Source organism: Leptonychotes weddellii, chromosome 16 (assembly GCF_054177405.1).
Source record: "Leptonychotes weddellii isolate Sample4059 chromosome 16, ASM5417740v2, whole genome shotgun sequence".
NCBI classification, from domain to species: domain Eukaryota; kingdom Metazoa; phylum Chordata; class Mammalia; order Carnivora; family Phocidae; genus Leptonychotes; species Leptonychotes weddellii.
The window spans coordinates 27,056,533-27,074,471 of record NC_138384.1 but is presented as its reverse complement, the minus strand read 5'-3'; positions in this window follow the sequence as shown (position 1 = coordinate 27,074,471).

Here is a 17,939-nt window from a genome sequence, read left to right as displayed (position 1 = left end):
GCCACAGATCCTTTGGGCTGCCTGGAGGAGACATCAGGGCACCCTTTTTCTTGGGCTGCTGGCCCTAAGTTAGCTCAGGCTCCTGGGCAGCTTTTCTTTGATCCATCAGGGCATGCACCACCACTCCCATCCACCCCTCCCTTACAAAATAAAGCCACCAGCCCCTATCAGGGACAGGATTTACTCTGACGGTGAGAGGGTCTGCAGGGGGAGCAGGAGAGGAGAGTGATTCCGAGCGGGTCCTCATAGCAGACTGTCCAGGTTGGAATCCTGGCTCCACCACCTTGGGGCTTTGAGCAAGTTAGTGGCCCCATCTGTGCCTCAGTTTGCTCATCAGTGGCATGGGGATAATGCCACGAGGCCACACCACATGAAATTACCATCAATGTGGGTCAGAAACAGTCAGTTAGTGGCAATTTCATATGGTTCATCCTAATAGTACATGCCCACCAGCGGTGGTGAGATTAACAAACAGAAACATGTACAGAAGGTAGAAATGTGCAAAGCCCATGGCGGGAGCCTCCTAAGCGTTAGTTGTTCTAGTATTTATTCTCACCTGTTGCTCTGCTACCCAAGGGAGAATTAGTGCTCAGAGGGGCTTATTTTCCTGGGGGTTGTCTAGACTCATGGCGTTTAGGGAGGAGAGAAGATCCAGCTGAAGCTGACCCAGATCTGCCTCTCCTGTCCCTTCCTGTCCCCCTCACCTGCACTTGATCAGAGCACTTGGCACAGCCGCCCAGCACCCTGGTCATCTCCGGCCCAATGCATTCATTCGGTCGGGGCTGAGTCAGAGGTGCAGTAGCTGAGGCAAAATTTACGTGGGAACCAGAAAACCCAGTGATCCAGATAAATCATATTTTAAGGCAATTTTTTAAAAAAGTCAAAAGTAATGCAAAAACCCCCCGACGAACAAAATATCAAGGCTTTAGAAAAGAGGGCACCCAACCGAGCAGGTTGGTGAGGGAGGGGGTGAGTCAGACAGGTGTGCGGTGGGGGGGCGGCAGGGGAGAGGCTATGGGGTAGGGGGCCGGGGAGGGCAGCCTCCCCTCCTTTCCTCTTGAACCATTAGTTATCACTGCTCCTCCTTTTCCATCTGTTACTTCCAGTTGGGGCTTTATTTTATTTTATTTTTCCTGAATTTGGAGAATTTCTTTTTGTTTAAAAAAAAAAAAGAAAAAGGCCAGCACCAGCAAGGGCAGATCACGTGACGCTGCGGCTGCGTGTTGGGCCGCGGTCTGCCCCATCTGACAGCGCTTGTTGCAATCACATAATTGCTTGTTAGACTGAACTGTACTGATTTATGGGGGATCAATCTCTCTGCCGGTCTCCGTTCCGCAGGGTTCCGTGCCAGGAGGTTGTCAGAGAAGTTCATTTTCCTAGAAGAGAGAAAACAAACAGGGAGCAGGGCACTCGCAGATGTGGAGGCCCGAGAATGGTGTTCTTTCCCTCCACTTCCTGTACCTTTTATTATTTAACTAGCGGCGCGGGCCACAAGTGAGCCAAGGAGATCTCCAGAACAAGGCCGGACTCTTTCTTGCCCAGGTCCCCGGACTTGTCCTTACACCCGCTCTGGTCTGGAACACAGAAAAGGATGTGAAGTGAGGAGCTGCTGTTTCCCTGCTCTGTCCCTTAGCAGACCCTGGCAGACTTTTACTTTGGGGGGGATTTGCAAAGCTCTTAACCTTGGCAGAGGCAGGGAGGCTCCAGTGGGGGCCGGTGAGAGGCAGCTGGTCCCAGAAGGCAGTAGTACACTTTAGAGGCTGAGAAAGTGGGCTCTGAGGTCAGACTGATTAGAGTGTGAATCCAGGCTCTCAAAACTTTCTAGCTGTGTGGTCCTGGACAGGTCAGTTAACCTCACCAAGCCTCAGTTTCCTCATCTGTAAAATGGGACTGCCACAGGGGGCTAGTGTACCATGAGAAGAGTTGATATGTGTGAAGCCGTGAAGCCGTGGGCACAGTGCCTCACATACAGTAAGTGCTCAAGAAATGCTGGTAGACCCAAGAAGGTCACAGCATTCTAGGGAAAATCACGTTTCTCTTTCCCTATTTCTACCATTCTCTAGAGTGAACTCTGGAAAACAGGGCACATTTGTTCTTTTCTGCATCCAGCCAATGTCTCGTATCTGTGAAGCTCAAAAAACAAAGGTTACTAAGGAAAGGATGGGATTGGGAGCTGGGAAGCCTGGCATGTAGTCCCTAACCTTGGGCGGGGACCCTCTCCCCTCCTGGGACATGGATTTCTCACCTGTGAAATGAAGGCTTGCCTGGAAACAGCGTTTCTGGAGGTTTGCCCCGGGACCCTAAGAGTGTTGCATGTTCTATACCTCAGCAGGGCAGAGGAAGAGGGAGGAAGTGTTCTGGGGTCAAATTCATTTAGGAAAGGTTATCAGCAGTCAAACCCAGCATGTCGCAGGACTTCTCAGAGCCTTTATGTATTCAGCATTTCCAGGATCTGTCCGCCCCCGGAGCCCATCATTGGCAAGACTTCATGGGGAAGCGATTCTGGAAAGTGCTGGACTCAGGTCTTCTCTAAGGTCTGTCTACACCTGGGTGTGATGCATGAGGCCGACCCAGGGGCGAGTAACTGCTTTGCTGGGCTCTTTCTCAGTCTCCTGTGGAGGCAGGAAGTCAGGGGGTAGCCTGGAGTTTTCTGGGACCGAGAGAGCCCCTGGCAGAAACAGCCCTTCCCCGTGATCCAAGGGTGGGCTCTGCCAGCTTCTTCTGGGGAAATCTGTGGACCCCTCAGCTCAAGGTCTTGACGCAGAGGTCTTTGTTCAGGATAACGACAGTAATCCTGAACTTCCTGGGAGTATCCAGGAAGTTCTGCCAGGCTCATCAGGAAGGCAACTCTCCCCAATCCTAAATGGAAACCCTCTTTGGGAGGCTAATGTCAATGATTTCCCTGAGACTCTGATGAAGATGGGGAGACTGGAGACATCCACCCTGCACTGTGGAGGCTGACAGACTAGGTTTTCTCTACTTCCTTAATCAATGGTTCGTCCATTTATTCACCACCTTTCTAATGAATACCCATTGTGGACTAGGCACTGTTCCAGGCCCTGGGGATCCAGCAGTGAACACATACAAAGCCCTTGCTCTTGTTGAGCTCACATTTCTAGGTCAGGAGAGAGTAAACAAAGACATAATAGGTCAGGAGGAGGGGATAGATGCTAAGAAGAAAATGAAACAGATTAAAGGGACAGCAGGATGAGGGGGCTATTTTAGCTGGGGGTCAGGGAAGGTCCCTCTGAGTTGGTGACATGTAAGCAGAAATCTGGATGGAGTGAGAAAGCCATGTACACATCTGAGGGAGTGTTAGTCCAGGGGCAGCAAACAGTAAGTGCAAAGGCCCTGAGGCACAAGTGCACTTGGTGTTCAAGGAACAGGGAGAGGCCAGTGGGACTTGAGTGCTTTGAGCAAGTGAGAGAGAAGAAAGTGATCAGAGAAGCATGAGTAGGGGCCTTGTAGGCTACACAAGAACTTGGATTGTGTTTTTTTCAAACGTTATTGAGACATATTTCGCATATCCTATAGTTCATACTTTTTGAGTATACAACTCAACACTTTTTAAAGTACATTTACCAAGTTGTACAGTCATCACTGAATCTATTTTCGAGCATTCTCATCACCCAGTGTGATTCCCTTATGCACATTTATCATTGCTCCTCCTTCCCCTTTACCCCTCCCCCAGGTCTTCTGTCTTTATAGCTTTGCCTTTTCTGGATGATTCCATATAGGTGGGACCATGTAAGAGGAGGTCCCTTCTGTCTGGCTTCTTTCGCTGGGCATGACATTTTCGAGATCTGTCCACACTGTAGCTTGTGTCTGTAGTTCATTCCTGTTTATGGCTGAATAGTATTCCAACTTGGATTGTACTGGAAGCCATGACAGGAGTCCAGGGGGAGGTCTGGAGCATAAGAGGGATGCATCATGACAGCGCTTGTGCTTTATTACAGGGGAGCGCGATTTCCTAGCAGGGTGAGCCCATGGCTGTGGCCCGACTGAGTCAGCTTCTGCCACTTACGGGGTCGCCCTTAGCCAAGTCATTTCACCTTTCTGAATCTTAATTTTCTTATTAATCTTTTTATTGTGGTAAGATATACATTAAAGCTGAATTTATCATGTGAACCATTTTTTAAAATTAATTAATTTATTTGAGATAGCGTGAGAGAACACAAGCAGGGGGAGAGGAAGAAGCAGGCTCCCCAGTAAGGAGGGAGCCCCACTTGGGGCTCAATCCCAGGACGCTGAGATCATGACCTGAGCCGAAGGCAGATGCTTAACTGACTGAAACACCCAGATGCCCTTCATTTGAGCCATTTTTAAGTGTACAGTTCAATGGCATTAAGTACATCCCAATTGTGGAGTCATCACCACCATCCCCTTCTAGAACTTTCCATCATCCCAAGCTAAAACTCTGTACCCACGAAACACGACCTTCCTAGTACCCCTCCCCCAGCCCCTGGCAAGCACCACTCTATCTCCCATCTCTGTGAACTTGACTCCTCTGGGCACCTCACATAAGTGGAATCAGACTGTATTTATTTTTTTTTGTGTCTGGCTTCTTTCACGCAGCGTTATGTCCTCAAGGTTCATCCATGCTGTATCAAGTGTCAGGATTTCCTTCCTTCTCAAGGATGACTCCTATCCCATTGTGTGTCTTTGCTATAGTTGGTTGATCCATTCATCCCTCGATGGACGTTGGGGTTGTTTCCACCTTCTGGCGACTGTAAATAACGCTGCTGTGAACATAGGTGTGCACATTATCTTTAGAGTAGGGATGGTAACAGTTACCCGACACCAATGTCATGAGCATTCAATGAAACAATTCACGCGGGTGCTCAGCACAGGGCCTGGCATGCATAAGGTGCCAAATGGACACCGTTCAATACAGACTCAGTGACAATTGAGCTGTTATTATCGGTGATGATCTGTCGCCAACCATGTGATAGAGAAGTAGCACAGGACCCTGAACTTGAAGGGAGGGCAAAGGGAGTTCTCTTTTTAAAATATAGACACGGTTTCTATTATAAAAATAATGTGGCCATAGTTTTTTAAATGTAGAGTACAGTGGAGAGAAAAATCCCACCCCTTTAACTGAGTTTCCATTTCCTTCTACTTCAGGGAGACGCAACAGACTGCCGTTCAGTTGAACGGAGGGGACCTGGGAGGGCTGGGGATTTTGGGGGGCTGGCTGGGGGTGGGCAAGGGACCCCGGGGAAGACCGGCTTTGAGAGGAGTCGTTCGTGGTTGGTGCTTTGCTTGTGCTTTCGAAAACCTGACGCCTGGCTTGCTCAGCCAAGCTGGGATGCATTTTTGGCTTCAGCATTGGGAGAGAGCGAGGAATCAAAAAAAGGAAATATCATTTCCTTAACTACTAGGTATTAATATCCTGTTTAATTTAATTTCGGCTTTCTGCGCTGGTGAGCTCTTTCCCTCTAACATACAGTGTCAGCTTGGCAGGGAGTTTCTGACAGTATCAAAAGAGGATTTAGCTCTGAATCCTTGCCATGAAAGTGTCTCTCTCTGCGCCCAGTGTAGGCTTTCAGAAGCGAGCATTGTGTCCCGTGAAGACGGTAATTGAGTGAATGAGGCCTGGCACCTGGGCCTGCCGCGGAGCACTGATAAGGATATAAAGACAGGCTGAAAGGGCCTGCTTGCCAGAGGCAGAGAGGCTGGCGCGTCCCCGGGAGGAGGGGAGCCCAGCCGTCCCCGCAGAGAGTTGAGCGCGGGGAGCTCAGCCCCTGCAGCCCTGCGGAGAGAGAGGGTCCTGGGCAGAGCAGAGGCCCGAGCATTCTGCACCTCAACACAGGGCACTGGTACTCGGGGAGATAAGCAGGTGGCAAGTGAGGTGGGGCTGGCCCGGCTGGCTGATACGCCTTCTATTTCTTGATAAACACCGTATTCACGTTTGGCCAGCCCTCCTCCAGCTTGCTGCGGAAGCACAGAGATCCAGCCTCAGTCCGCGGGGCTTGTGTCTGTTCAGTCTTGTCCTGTGGGCCAGTGTAGTCCACAGGGTGGAAGACTGAATCAGGACCCCTGGGAGTCTGAATGGTTAATTTCCACACTGATTCCAATGTGCATCTGCCTGCCCTTGGTCAGGCCGTACAATCCTGAACAGGACTGCCCATCTCTCTGAGAGCTCTGGGCCAATCACGAAGCTCCATCCCACCCCAAAGAAAAACAAACTCGTTCTGGTCCTTGCTCTGTGAGCTGAAGACAATTTAACGGATACATGACTATAGATAGGGTTATTGCCTACCCACCCGTCCACCCATCCATCCACCCACTCCACTCAACCATCCATCCATCCATCCATCTGTCCATCCATCCACCCATCCATCCACCCATTCATCCATCCATCCACCGCATCCATTCATCTATCCATCCACCCATCCACCAACGCCCCAATCCATCCATCCATTCATCCACTAACCTGCACTCCCATCCATCCATCCATTCATCCATCAACTTTAGAGATCCTGTTATGTGTCAGGCACCAGTGGATGGCATCTTTTAGTGGGCTTTTAATGGTGACAGCCTCGGACAAGAAGTTGAAGCCTGAATCCCTAATTACCTGTGTGAACTTGGCTAAGTCACTTCTTTAGAGTTTGCCACAATTGGGAGCTACACTAGTTAGGGGCAGGCTGACTTTTTAAACCATTGCTCCCAAATTTCAGTGGTTAACATGAGTTAGTTTCTCTCTCTTTCTTTCTTTCTTTCTTTCTTTCTTTTTTTTCTTTCTCTTCCTTTCTTTCTTTTTCTTTCTTTCTTTCTAAAGATTTATTTGAGAGAGAGAGAGAGAGGAGAGCATGAGTGGGAGAGACAGAGGGAGAGGGAGAGAGAGAATCTCAAGCAGACTCTGCACTGAGCTTGGAGCCCGATGCGGGACTTGATCCCAGACCCTGAGATCACAACCTGAGTCAAAACCAAGTCGAACACCCAACCAACTGTGCCCCCCAGGCACCCCAACATGAGTTTATTTCTTATTCATGATCCAAAATAGATGCTCTTGATTGATGGATGACTTTCCTCCATGTAGTGACTCAGGGACCCAGGTTCCTTCCATCTTGAAACTCAACCCTCCTGTAGTCCACGGAGCCCTTTCCATTCTGCTGGTACATGAGGAAAGGGAGAAATTAGGATTAGCTATGTGAGGCCTGGAAGAGGTGCCCCTCACTTCTGCTCATGTTCTATCTGCCAGAACTCCGTCCCATGGCCACAGCTGACAGTCAAGGGTGGCTGTGTGCCCAGGAAGGTGAGGAGAACACGCACACGGGGAGTGCCAGCAGCCTCTGCAATTGGGTCTCCAGATGGTTTTCATTGACAAAGAAACAGTAAAATGTTAGATACCAACAGAAAGAGGTGGGTCAAAGCCTTCCAGATTTCCTTTACTTCCCTGGCAGAAATTTAGGTATTACCTCTGCTGCCAAGGGGGTTGGTTCTTCAACTGTCCAAACAGCCTGAGGCATCAGGGCTGGCGTATTCAGGACGGATAGCAGGGGAGTTTTTCTGACATCTCAACCCAGAACCAACCTACCTACCTACCAACCTACCTACCTTCCTTCCTTTCTTTTTTTTTAAATTTATTTATTTTAGAGAGTGTGAGCGAGCATGAGCAGGGGGAGGGGCAGAGGGAGAGAGCAAATCTCAAGCAGACTCCCCACTGAGCGCAGAGCCAGATGTGGGGCTTGATCTCAGAACCGTGAGATCGTGACCTGAGCTGAAATCAAGAGTCAGATGGCTCAACAGACTGAGCCACCCAGGCACTGCGAGAACCTTTCAAATATAATCAGAACCCTGTACCAAAATGGAGGTGAGAAGGTCAAGCTTAGACTTCTTCAAATATTTGATATTGGGAGAAATTAAAAGCCCATAGGATCATCCAATTATAATCTTCTTTTATCTGGAATTCTGATGGACAAGTTTATCCTTCGTTTTTTCTCAAAACCTAGCTAAGCATATCCTTCAAAATCATGATCACCATCACCATCGTTGCTAACATTCATTAAGGACTTGCCATGTGCCAAGTACTATTCCAAGAGTGTTATATAATTCTGTATTTTACCTCTCCTTCTGGGACGAGTATGATTATTATCTCTGTCATGGAATTCTGTGACAGGAAGGCATTTAGCTAAGATCCTACAGCTATTAAGTGGCAGAACAGGCAAGAATGATTTTGGTGGCTTGCCTTGAGCCCAAGAGCATCGAGGTGTCATGGGGACCTCAGGCCCAAAGCAGGAGATTCTCCTGAAGGTCTTTCCCATGGCCACTTAAACATGTATGGTCAGTTTTCTCATCCATAAAATGGGGATGCCAGTCACCGTCCTGTCTCCAGGGGCAGCTTTATTTAAAGGATCATGGAAGAGAATGGGCTTGGAGGCACTTGTCCAAGTATATAATGGCACCGATGAGCAGGATCATTGCTTTGAGGGTACTATCATCTGTCTGCAGGCTCAAATTTGCTTAAAAAGCATCAAGTGACTTATTCAGCTAAGTGAAGGCTAATGACAGAACACGCTGTTCAAATGCAGTCCTTGCCTTTGGAACATTAACCTCGAGAGGCTCGGGTAAGCTGGGAAGTCTAGAGCCTTCCCCTTGGTCCCTGGCCGCCTGCTTAGGCTGTGCGTGTTTTCCCAGCTCGAGGAGAGATGAGCCTCTTCTCCACACTCCAGATGTTTCCAGCCCTGCAGAGCCGTCATCATCCAAAGCAAGCTGCCGGGCACCGACGCTTCGGGTGACATTCTCCCATGGGTTCTCTTTAACGGGCTTGGCTTCACTGCGGGGGGAATGCTGAAGAGACCTGTGTTTTTGTTTTCTCTCTTGCACAATACAGAAAGGGTAATCTGTTTTACATCTGGGGCTGACGGCAGACAGGCAAGAGCTGACGGGATGGGGTGGTGGACAAGTCAGCTGCCGGAGGAGGTGCGGAGCCCCCCGCTGACAGCACCCCCCCCCTGCCGTGCAGGTGTGACGGGGCGGCTCATGGTGCCAAGGAGTCTCCAGAAGCCGCAAGGCCCCTCCAGCGGGGGCTGGGGATGGGGATTGTTTTGTTTTTCCGTGATACTGGGCTCTTTCCCCCTTGGAGCATTTCTGGTTCTGTCTGGGCTTTCTGGAAGCAGTTAGAAGAATCAGCTGGATGTTGGAGGGAAAATGTCCAATGTGCTTAACGTCTTCATAAAGCCGGTTCACATTTAGAGAAAGGATTTGTTCGAGTCGGTTCTCCCCCAAACCCGCTCTCTTCTCTCTGTGCAAAGGCTTTCCTGAAACTTCCAAATGTTTCTAGGGCAGATTTAAACAAGCGAGAGGTCATCAAGTGCAGCGTGTTTAAATAGAAGCACCTAGGGCCCAGGCATCTGATTAGAGATGGGTGTTGAGTGCCACTTGCAGTGTGTAGCTGGCCGGCCTTAAATAACTCTAACTAGGCCCAAACAGTCCTGAAGAGGTTTCTAGGATTAGATCACAGCCTGGCAAAAGCAGAGAAAGTCTGGAAAAGTCCTAGGAGGATTTAAAAAAAAAAAAATTTTTTTTTTTCTCTTTGGTTTCAAATCTATCAGATGAAGCAGCTGATGCAAGCTTTGGACCCAATGAAACATTTCAATAACGCGTATTGTTAAATCACAATCAGCTGGAGGAATTTTGATTTGCAACTGGCTCAGAAGAACATTCCTGAGGCTGTTTTGAAAGTATCACCAAGAGCCAAATTACTGCCATTTTTCCTTAAGGAAAGAAGGATTTGTTTTAGTCCGAACTGCAGGGCGCTCAGCAGGTAACTGACAGACGGCAAGGGGCCTAACCAAGTGTCTTAGTCAGCTCAGGCTGCAATGACAAAATGCCATAGACTGGGTCGCTTGAGCAAGAGAAGTTTCTTACAGTTCTGGAGGCTGGCTGGCAAGTCCCCCATCGAGGGGCCTGCTGATTCCATTCCTGGCTTGTAGATGGTCTTCTTGCAGAGTAGAGAAAGACAACTCTTTCTCTCTGTGTCTCTTCTCATAAGGGCACTAATCCCATCGGGAGGATTCCACCCTGGGTGACCTGATGACCTCCCCAAGGTCCCTTCTCCAAATATGATCACATTGGGAGTTGGGACTTCAACATAGGAGTTTGGGGGTGGGGGGCAGGGGACATACCTTATTCTATAGCTCCACGTTGCCTTGGGGACCCTCAAAACATTGAACAAACCAAGACACACATGCCTCCCCCAATGAGGGTGGTTAGAAATGCTTGTGCATGAAGAAGAGCGAAGGTGGAAAATAGCTTCATCATCTGTATGGGTCACACTGTCGTGCCGAAGACCTTGCTCCCCACGCGGCTCTGCGTGCTGTGAGCCAGGCAACGTTGATACAGGCAGACCTGGAACCCCAAAAAAGTACCAAAAGACAAGCCCACCGTTGACGGGATTTTTCCCTCAACATCTACTCCATGAAAGATGGGCTTGGTCCTTTGGAGCACGGTGTGGGAAACAAACTTGGCCGAACAGGTAACCTCTTAAGAGGCCAGCGAGCACCAGATGATTCAGCGTGTGGAATCTCAGCCTCTCACCGGGCCATATTTTCAAAAGAGAAGACAGCTAATGGGAGTAGGTTCCTTACATTAAACATATACTTACAGTTAACAGCACCAAACCACTTAAGTTGGCAGCGGACCAATTATTAATTAGATGAATGGCCTTTTATAAATCCCTCTGTGGCCTCCAGACAACTGATGGGTTTATGGTCCATGCATTAGGGAACGTGGTTCCTCTGTAGTTATAATTATCCGCAGTTGCTGACCGCAGTTTGAGGGTCATCCTACCAAAAACAGATGCCCCGTGGACATGCTGTCCTGTGCTGCCACATGGTTGATGGGGAGAAAGCAGAAATAAGGGAACAGGGTTCCTTCTATTGCCCTTCCTAGCTGTTTGATCTTGGCGAAGCCCCTGGAGGTTTCTCCTTAGTTTTCTCGTCTGCATGTGTGTGTAATTGATCCCTCTAGTTCTCACCTGTCATGGGACCCAGGCCTGGACCATCAGAACAGTGCGTCTCTCTAGCCCCGACCATTGGTTCCCATCCAATCGGAAGCAAAGCAACTCAACTCACTGGTGCCCCGTAAATGACTATTGTTCCCGGGAAGCAAGTCTGACTGTGTTTTACTCTGGTCCCCGGCTTTGTTCCTGTCTGTGGATGTTTATAAGTTGAAAGTTTTGGAAGTTGGTAAGTTTCTGTAACTCTTTAAAACATATTTAGAAGCCGGGAAAAGAATGTCAGGGCTTTTATAACACAAAGAGCTGCTCAAAATCTTGGCTGGAGGGGTCGAGGAGCCTGGATTTAATGGGGATTTAATGAGTGTGGTCTAACCACTGTTTCCTTTTTTTAAAAATTTAATTTTATTTTATTATGTTAGTCCCCATACAGTACATCATTAGTTTTTGATGTAGTGTTCCATGATTCATTGTTTTCATATAACACCCAGTGCTCCATGCAATACATGCTTTCCTTAATACCCATCACCAGGCTAACCCATCCCCCCACCCCCCTCCCCTCTAAAACCCTCAGTTTGTTTCTTGGAGTCCATAGTCTCTCATGGTTCATCTCCCCTTCCGATTTCCACCCCTTCAGTTTTCCCTTCCTTCTCCTAATGTCCTCCATGCTATTCCTTATGTTCCACAAATAAGTGAAACCATTATTGACTTTCTCTGCTTGACTTATTTCACTTAGCATAATCTCCTCCAGTCCCATCCATGTTGATGTAAAAGTTGGGTATTCATCCTTTCTGATGACTGAGTAATATTCCATTGTATATATGGACCACATCTTCTTTATCCATTCCTCTGTTGAAGGGCATCTTGGCTCTTTCCACAATTTGGCTATTGTTAACCGCCATTTTCATCCATGACCTGTTCCACTGACAGTGCGTAGGAGGGGACTCTCTCCCCCCAAGTCATTCAGAGTCCAGGTTCTTTCCATCTGGTGGTTCTCTCATCCCCTGCACCTGCTGAATCCTTCTCCCCCATTATTTGCCTTCGGACAGCAAGCAGAGGCAAGAGAAAAGGTGGAGCATCCTGCTAAGGTTTGATGCGCCCGGCCTGGCAACGATGCAAATCAATTCTGACCACCTCCCATTGGCCAGAACTCAGTCACATGGCCACCCTAACTGCAAGGGAGGCTGGGAAATGTAGTCTACCTGGGTGCCCAGGAAGAAAGGGGAAAAAGGTAGGCAGACAGCAGCCGGCTAGCCTCTGCCTCGCCCCAGTAACACAATTCCAAGTTGGTGGTTCAGCTGACAGCATGTTTTATTTTTGTGACTGTGGATAGCACAGGTGTGCTTGCTTGCTTGCTTGCTTGCTTGCTTGCTTTTCTTTCTTTTTGGAGGGGGAGATTGAGAATACAAAAGAAAATGACAAAAACTCAAAGCCAGCCATTTCTCAGACTTTCTGGCTCCACGAGAGCTAAAATATTTAGATGGCAGAGGCTTCTTTTTTCACACTGAATGTCGCATTTGTCCGAAGTGATGTATTTGACATTGGGTGGCACAGTTGAAGGGTCCCATGCTGCTCTTGTTGAAACTGGGTTTTCCTTTTACTATCTGTTCCCTTGTTTATTCCCACTACCTAGTTCCCCCAAAAGCTGGAGTTTCAGATCCATCCAGTCATCTTAAGTCTCCATGCTCGTTCGATGGGTGACATTATGTGTGTTCATGAGAAAATCATTTCAAGGGCTACAAATGAGTCCTTTAGTAATACCCAGGAGTCATAATGTCTGTGACATAATGAACCTTCCTAAATTACAACCTACACTAATTAGATCACTTATTGCTACATTCCAGGCCCTGAAACAATTTGCTTAAAGTGATAGTTACCTCTAATGAAAAGATACATAACGGAAAATGTCAGCAACCTTTTAAGCCTCTGCGACTTATCATGAGGACTGTCTCCTGCAAAGTGCTCACGGTGGTGCAGCATCTTTTGTCACCATTTCCTCCTAAATTAGGAGGGTATTTTATGATCGCTTGGAAACAGAATTCCCTGGGGTAGTAAGAAGATGAGGTAAGGGCTCGTCGTCTCCTTCAACCCTTCTTAGCCCGCCCCACCCCAGGATTCACTGTGGCAGAAACACTCGCAGCATCTGGCCTAGAAAGATCCATAGTTATCTGCTACTTGTAGAGTGGGCTTTCCTTGAATGCCTGGGGTTCCTGCCCACCTGGCAGGGGTGAGGTTCCTTGGGTCTCCCCAAGCCCTTCCCGACGGGGCTATTTCACAACCAGGTCTCTGATGAGGTTGGGAGGGCTGTGCCAGCCATGGAGTCTGATGGAAAACGGGGTCTGGCAAGGGCTGGTGGTGTCTGCTACCAGGTCAGGCTGCAGCAGCCAACAGTCAGGATCATTCGAGGAGGCCTTCAAAAGGCACTAACTGCAAAGATATGGGCAGGACGCAGAGAAACGCAGGGCATGACAGCGGAGCTGTGGCACCTCTCGGCCCAAAGGGACGAGGGGAGGGAGCAGTTATCAGAAACCAGATGAGAGAATCCTATAGAAAGGGTCTTTCTATACGACTGAGCCACCTGCTGAGGCCCCCAGGCCTGTCTCAGGTGCCCCACAGGGAGGGAGCTGGAGAATAAACGCCCCAACTCATTCCCCTCCTTTCCTCTCTGCCTCCCTCCCTCTAGTCCCTTGCTGGGCTCCCTCTTGCCCCCAGTCTCCTATAAGCTGGGGGTTAGAGGGAGAGATGAGCAGGGAGGGCTTAGGATCAAAGAGGTCCCATTTGAGTCAACCTTCTGGGCCATAGAACAGGGAGAGAAGAGTGGGGGAGCAGCTCTGAGGGAACGGGGCCCATGGGAGCCCAGCACTGTCAGGTTCTACCCACAGCCCTGTTGTTTGGGAAACCGTCTTCCCTGACTGCCATGGCTCCATATCCGCCTTTGTCCCCAAGGGCCCTGAGCTGTGTGGGTAAGAACCGGTATGTTGGTCAACCTGGGGTCTCACCCTTGGCTTGGTTCCTCCTGGGGACCAATGGCTGTTTGTAAGGACATCTGAGGACGCCACAGTGACACTCCTTTGCCAGAAAACAGCCAGAAGGTGAGGCTTCCTTGAGTTTCAGGGCCCACCTTATAGCCTGAGGGTGTGTCCCCATGAGAATGAAGGAGTCCCATCAGAAAAATAGGGGACCAACCACACCCACTTAGAAAATGGGGTCTCTCCGCTACACTCCTCATTCTTGAAAAAAATCTGGAACTGAAAGGGACTCATTTGTTGCTTGTATCTTCTGGCTTCCAGAAAGCTTATTTAGAAACCCCCAGGGAGGTGCCCGGCGGGCAGGAGGTGCTGAGAATTTGTTGGGGGAATGGTTCTCTGAGTTTTGGGTTCTTATTAAAACCTTCCTTGATACAGCCATCCCTTGGGGAAGAACAGAATCCATTTTAAAACTAAAAGTCGTGTGTTTGCCTTCAGGCCTGAGTGTCAATAATAATTCTGATAATAGCATTAACCCCTTTTAATGCATTATTATAATTTATTTATGTTTTCCCATTTGATCCTTGGAACAGCTCCATGGATCAGTTAGAGATGAGGAGAGAAGCCCGGAGAGCTGTAGGCACTTGCTCAAGACAGCACGTCTTCTTGCCCCTGAAGCTGGTGCTCCTACCTCCTCCTTCCCTGCTTTGCAGGTCCTGCTGGGGGAGTGCGTAGGTGGTGGGGGCAGGTGCTGCTGGGCTGGGGCTTCCAGACGAGCCATGCAGGTTGGGAAGATCTGGTTCCAGAACCGAGGGAAAAAAATAAAGCTGACCTTCCTCCATCCTGCAAAACGGCCAGCCGCCCTGAAACGTTGGCTTCCTAAAACCTAGGGAGTGGAACTTCCAAGGTCCCCGCCTGTCTAAAGCAAAAAGCCCACAGTAGAAACTTCCTCTTCTTTCTCCTATCTCCCAGGGTGGGTCAGAGGCCAGGACACTTTTGTTCTAATCCTCGTTCTGCCGCTTACCAGCTGTAACCTTGCGTAAGTCACACGTCTCCCTGGATCTCATTTGTGCAACTGGAAGGCTGCGTTAAAACACCAGTAAGTAAAATACTATTAATGTTAATGAAAAACAGTATACTAAGTGTTTGTGGCAGGTGACAGCCACTTGTCAACCCAACACTTGAGCTCTTCCTGTGCGTAGTTACCCCTGGGAGGCAGAAGCCCACCCAGGGACTATATTTTCAGCCCTCCTCGTGTCCAGATTGGGGTGGGGGGGTCTATGTTCCAATAAAACTTTATTTGCAAAAAAACAGGTGGTGGGCTGAATTTGGCCCATGGGCCAGAATTAACCTCTATAGCAAATGCCCGCATAGCCTTTTTCTAAATTTACCGGCTAGGAACATTTACTAATCACCTGCTAAGTACCATTCACTAGTCTGCATCTGCCGTGCGCAGGAATGCGGCAAGGTTATGGATTTTACTCTTAAATTCTTCCAGCAAACATCTATTGAACCCCTCTTGTGTACCAGATGCTAAGTGCCTCTGGAATTTGGCTATGAGCACAGAGGCCCCGGCTCTTCCTGTGAAATTACATTCCAGTGGATGTGGCTGATATGGAGAAAGACAGGTGCTAGGGAAGCATGTAGGGAGGACCTCTAACTCAGACTGGGAGGGAAAGGGGGGCTTCTCAGAGGGAGTGACACACAGGGAAAGGCGACTGCTACCTTCACCCATCTTCCAAGATACGTCCTCCGCCCTGGGCACACCGCCTCTTGCCCTTCCTGAGACCAGAAATGGATGACTCTGAACCCCTAGGAGATGGTCGAGCCACAGGATGGACGGATCCTGAATCCCCAGGTCATCAAAGGGAGAAAAACGGCCTATAGACTAGAAACACCGGCCTTGAATTGTACGAGTGAGAAATAAATCTCGCTGCGTCACGATGCTGAAATGGTGGGGTTCTTCATTACCACATCTCACGCTATCCTAAGAAAATGCTTTGTGCACACCATCTCATTTAAGTTTCTCAGAAATCCTGTGGAATACCCCAGTTTTCCAGATGCGGAAGCTGAGTCACAGAGAGGTTAAGTGGCTTGTCCGAGGTCACACAGCTAGTAAATGAAATGGCCCAAAGTCTACCCCAGAGAAGTCTGTCTCCAACACCATGCTTCTGAGCCCTGTCTACAGCTCTGATTCTGACTGATACATAACCCAGCCCTCCTGTCCTGTCCTCACAGCTTTGCCCAGAAGAAGCAGGGGACCGTCCTGTCCTGGGACTTGTATTAATGGGATGAGACAGGATTTCCCCAGGGCAGGGACCGAAGGCCAGAGGCCAGACAGAAAAGGGCAGTCCCCCTGCCTCGGGGAGAGCCAGGTTTTCCAGGGGTTTGGAGACTGTCGCCTGCAGACCTGGGCCGAGCTGCGTGCCCCAGACCCTGAATTCCTCCCGGAGCGTGGGAGAGAGATGGAGGCAAGTGGGAGGACCCCCCAGAACCCTTCTCAGTTCCTGCTCCCTTGAAAATGTTTTCCTTCGCGGGCCAGTGAGGTACCGCTCTCTTTGTAGCCAACATGTCCAAGGCTGACAGGCTAAAACTGCTCGCTTGCTTTTAAGTGTCAGGAGATGTAAATAGTTTTAGTCTTCAGTGGTTTCTGATTGAATCTCCTTTTGAAGTAATGATAGCTATAATTTAAAGCAACAGTTACCATATTTTCCTTGCTGGCTGGCCGTCTTTGAAGCACTAAGTATAAATCTGCTTAAAATCTTAAAATAGCTGTAGCCCTGTCTCAATATTCTACCAGGAGCCAGGGAGATTCGGCCTCTAATTGCCATCATCTGTAACTAATCGTAAAAGCACAGCAGGCTCGTGACAAGGTGGCCGGCAGAATTGCTCTGACCTGGACAGGAAGGTGGAGTCAGAGACATGGTCTCCCTTGGGGACCCTTGACTTTGGTTGGAGTTCGGAAGAAATCCGTCCTGAAATTAGGACCAAATGGGCTCTGGGCTGTGAGGGGATTTTTCAGGACTGTCTTTTTCAGGCCTCTCCGGGAGTCTGGGATGGAAATGAGCAGGGCCTCCTTGCAAAAGAGAGCTCAGAATGGTCAAGAGTGGGCAGGGACTTGGTCCTAGCTGACGGAATTCCCAACGGGCGACATTCATTCTCCGGGGGACGGCCTGCCTATCCTTCTTCTTCATAAGGAGGAGGACGGCTGCAGAGGGATGTCCAGGGTGGCTGGTCACCAGCGGGGAATAGTACGTGACCATTTCTGCCGCACTTGGGCAAACACATGTAAAATATCGCTTCACTCTTAAATCAGCCGCCGCATTTTCTTTTATTCACGAATATGAATTTATTCGGCAGATACTAACTGCATCCCCTACTGGGTGCAAGGCAGTGAGCAAAACAGTTGGCAACCCCAGTGTTCACAGGGTTTAGGGTAAGCGCTACTGAGATAAGGAAGATGAGGGTAAGGGCTAGGGAGCTAAATCAAGGAAGGGAAGAAGGGGGTGCTGATGTTGAACTTCTAAATAGGCTTGTCACCAAGAAGGTGGCATTAGGTGGCATTTTTATCTTTGTAAAAACTTTTCAATGGAAGGTATACTAATATGTGTCTAGGCATTCTTTTTTTTTTTTTTTAAGGTTTTATTTATTCATTTGAGACACAGAGATACAGAGAGAGAGAGAGTATGAGCAGTGGGAGAGGCAGAGGGAGAGGGAGAAGCAGACTCCCGGCTGAGCCAGGAGCCCGATGTGGGGCTCGATCCCAGGACCCCGGGATCATGACCTGAGCCGAAGGCAGACGCTTAACCATCCGAGCCACCCAGGCGCCCCCAGGCATTCTTTTTTTTCCCTAAGATTTTATTGATTTATTTGAGAGAGTGAGAGAGAGAGCATGTGTGAGAGAAGGAACACCAGCGGGGGTGGAGGGGCAGAGCGAGAGGGAGAAGCAGCCTCCCCCCTGAGCGGGGGCTCGATCCCAGGACCCCGGGATCATGACCTGAGCCGAAGGCAGA